Raw genomic sequence first — 3,949 nt, forward strand, 5'->3', positions numbered from 1 at the left:
AAAAAACCCCCCATGAGACTCAAATATAGAGAACAAACTGGTGGTTGCCATAGGAGAGGTGGAGGGGGGATGGGTGAAATAGGTGAAGGGGATTAAGAGTACACTTATTGTGATGTGCACTGAGTAATGTGCAGAATTGTTGAATCACTATACTGTACACCTGAAATGAATATAACACTATATGTTAATTATATTAGAATTTTTAAAATAAATAAAAATTTAAAAATCAGTGGTTGCTATAGATTCATGGAGTGGGATGGAAGAGATGAACAGGTAAAGCAGAGGGGTACTTTAGGGCAGTGAAACTAGTCTGTATGATATTGTAATGATAGATACACGACTTTATGCACAAAACCCATAGAACTGTACAGCATCAAAGGAACCCTAATGTACACTGTGGACTTCAGTTTAAAATAATGTATCCAGGGGCGCCTGGGTGGCTCAGTCGTTAAGCATCTGCCTTTGGCTAAGGTCATGATCCCAGGGTCCTGGGATCGAGCCCCGCATCGGGCTCCCTGCTCCGCGGGAAGCCTGCTTCTCCCTCTCCCACTCCTCCTGCTTGTGTTCCTGCTCTCTCTCTCTCTGTCAAATAAATAAATAAAATCTTTAAAAAATAAATAAATAAATAAAATAAAATAATGTATCCATATTGGTTATCCAGTTGTTAAAACTAGGAGAAGCTGTGAGCAGAGAAGAGGGAGTATATGAGAATTCACTGTATTATCTGTTCAGTTTTTCTGTAAAATGCAAGAAACTGCTCTAAAATATAAAAAACTACTCTAACATATAAAGTCTATTAATTTTTTTTAAAGATCCACATAGAACTGATTTGTGTGTATATTCTGAACTAGGGACCATGATTCCATGTTGTTTCATGTATCAGTAGTTTGGTTTTTTAAATTGTTCAGTAGTATTACATTACATGGATATTCCACATTTAATTTGTTTTGGGGCTATTTCCAGGTTTTGGCTATTATAATAAAGCTGCTATGATCATTCCTGTACAAGTCTTTATGTGAACATACACTCATTCCTTTTGGGTAAATACCTATAAATGGATTTGCTGGGTTGTAGAGTAAGAGAATGTCTAACTTTATATTAAACCATCAAACTGTTTTTCACAGTGGTTATACAATTTTACATTTCCAAGACCAATGTATGAGAGTTTCATATTCACACCAAGACTTGCTCACACCAGTCTTTTAAATTTTAGCCACTGCAGTAGGTGTGTAGTGACAGCTCGTTGTGATTTTAATTTGCATATCCTTAATGACTAATGGTTCTGAACATCTTTTCACGTGTTTATTGGTCATTTACATGTCTAAAACTGTCTAAAATTTTGCCTAATTTTTATTGGGTTGTTTGTCTTTTATTGAGTTATACAATTCTTATACATTTTGAATAAAAGGCCTTTGTCAGTTATATGCACAGCAATTAATCTGACACTCTGTGGTTTGCCTTTTCTTTTCCTTAACAGTGTTAGTAAAAAGTTTTGAAAATTTTTTGAAGAACAATTTATCAATTTCTTCTTATATGTATTTTGTAATCTAAGAAATCTATGGCTATCCCAAAACATGAAGACATTCTCCCTAGTTTTCTCCTAGAAGGTCTATTGTTTCGGATCTTATGCTTAGGTCCATTTTTAGTTAATTTTGTATATAGAGTGAGTTAAGGGTCAAGATATATTTTTTTCTCCACCTGCATATTGTTTCCAGCCCCAAGTACTGGAAAAACTGACCTGTCCCAAACTGAATTACCTTGCCACCTCTGTCAAACAGCAACAGACCAATTTCTAACTCTCTGCTCTGGCCTTAATCTATATTCTATCTTTACACGAATTCCTCTCTGTCTTGATTACCGGTAGTAGCTTCACAGAAAGTCTTTTTCTTTCTTTTTAATTTAAATATTAGTTAGTTAACATTCAGTGCAATATTGGTTTCTGGAATAGAATTCAGTGATTCATCACAGAAAGTCTTGAAATCAGATATTGTAAGTCCTTCAACTTTGTTCTTAATTTTCAAAATGATTTAGCTATTCTAGATCCTTTGTGTTGCCGTATAAATTGTAGAATCTGTCTATCAATTTCCACAGTAAAGACTGCTGGAATTTTCATTGAAACTGCATTGGAAATATAAATCTACTTGAGAAAGACTGACATCTTAAAAGTATTGATTTTCCCAATCCAAGAAAATGGTATCTCTATTTATTTAGGTCTTCTTTGATTGCTGTGTCTTTTCTGTGTACAGATCTTTCACATATTTTGTTAAATTTATTTCCAAGTCTTTCATATTGTTTGATGCTCCTGTAAATGGTATTTTTAAAAATTTCATTTTCTACTGCAGGGTGTGTGTGCATGCACATGTATTACATATGTATGTATTACATATGCCTATATACCTATTTACACACACACACACACACTATTTTTGTACAATGACTTTGTATTCTGTACTCTGCTAAAGACAATCATTAATTCTAGTAGCTTTTTTGTAATTCCTTAGAATTTGATCCATACATCATCATGTCTATTGTGAATGCTTCTAAGTTCATGAAGGTTATTGGTCTGTAGTTTTGTTTCCTTATAAGGTCTTTGTCTGGTTTTGGTATTAGGATAATGCTGGCCTCATAAAATGGTTTAGGAAGTGTTCCCTCCTCTTCGATTTTCTAGAAGAGATCGTCTAGATTTAACATTACTTCCTCTATAAATGTTCAGTGGAATTCTCCAAAAAGCTATCTGAGTCAGTCAGATTTTGAGCATCTCCCAACCCTGTGTGAGCAATGGGAATTGTTCAGTTTACAACATCCTGGTAGTTCTTTACCCTGCCCTGTGGAGTTTCACCTTACTCACACACAGTTCAGCATTCAGCAAGACACTCAAGAACCAGACATCTGGTTTTCCTATCAGTGTGTTAAAAATCTTTTTTCATGATTGTAGATTTTCCTGTTATTCTTTTTGGTTTTGTCAATGTGTGCTTTATATGTTTTGACGCTGTGCTATTAATTGCATAGTTTTAGCAATATATATAAGTATTTTTTATCACAAATTGCCGATGGCACTTTATTTTTTCCTTTTCAACATCCTGTTTTGCAGCTTCCTTGGCCCTTTTTGCCCAGATGCCAAAGAGCTGGGCACTAGCATGAGGCAACACTGGAGAGCCCTTGCAGTTCTTCTCAGATGACTCTAGCTTTCTCCTTCCTATAGACATTCTGTATGGGCACAACTGGTCCTGTCAGCTGGGTGGCCAATTTGAGTTTTTCAACAGAGCTGTCTCCCTTCTTGGGAGCTGAGGGCTTCGTGAATAAGAGAATGAGCTTGGAGTGGTACTCTTTGAGGTGTCACAGGTTTACCTGCAGAGGACTTTGTGGACCTGTTCCACCTCTTGGATCTACTGAGATCCCAACGGTCCATGCCACCTTCTTGTAGGTGCTAGCCACACTTAACCCTTACAAACTAAAGCCCCTGCCAGCTCGCAGTTTGGTGTGGTACTTCACCATGGGGCACCTCACTAAAGGCTGGATGGGTCCAGACATGCAGGGCAGGGCAATGTGGCATGCCTTGGTTTACTGGGCCTTGTGTCTTCAGATCTTCTGTGCCATTTGGTTGAACCACGTGGAAGTGGGGCTCAAGATCAGGCCATTCCAGCTAGGCACCATGGCTGCTGCCTATGGGACTCTGAGGAAGAACAACCAGCAAAAAAGGTATAAATAGTATATATTTCTTTTTTTTTTAATTTTTTATTTTTTAAAGACTTTATTTATTCATTCGAGACACAGAGATAGAGAGACAGAGAGAGAGAATATGAGCAGGGGGAGAAGCAGGCCCCCTGCCAAGCAGGGAGCCCGATGCGGGGCTCGATCCCAGGATCCTGGGATCCTGACCTGAGCCGAAGGCAGACGCTTAACCATCTGAACCACCCAGGCACCCCTAAATAGTATATATTTCTAATTG

The 3,949-nt window shown here is 37.6% G+C and overlaps 1 pseudogene; it reads right to left on the bottom strand.

The window, feature by feature from the left end:
• Window positions 1-3,011: 3,011 nt before the first annotated feature.
• Window positions 3,012-3,654, bottom strand: LOC102732603 (large ribosomal subunit protein eL13 pseudogene; annotated as a pseudogene).
• Between the last annotated feature and the right edge of the window lie 295 nt (window positions 3,655-3,949).

Source organism: Leptonychotes weddellii, chromosome 9, assembly GCF_054177405.1.
Source record: "Leptonychotes weddellii isolate Sample4059 chromosome 9, ASM5417740v2, whole genome shotgun sequence".
In the NCBI taxonomy this organism is placed as follows: Eukaryota; Metazoa; Chordata; class Mammalia; order Carnivora; family Phocidae; genus Leptonychotes; species Leptonychotes weddellii.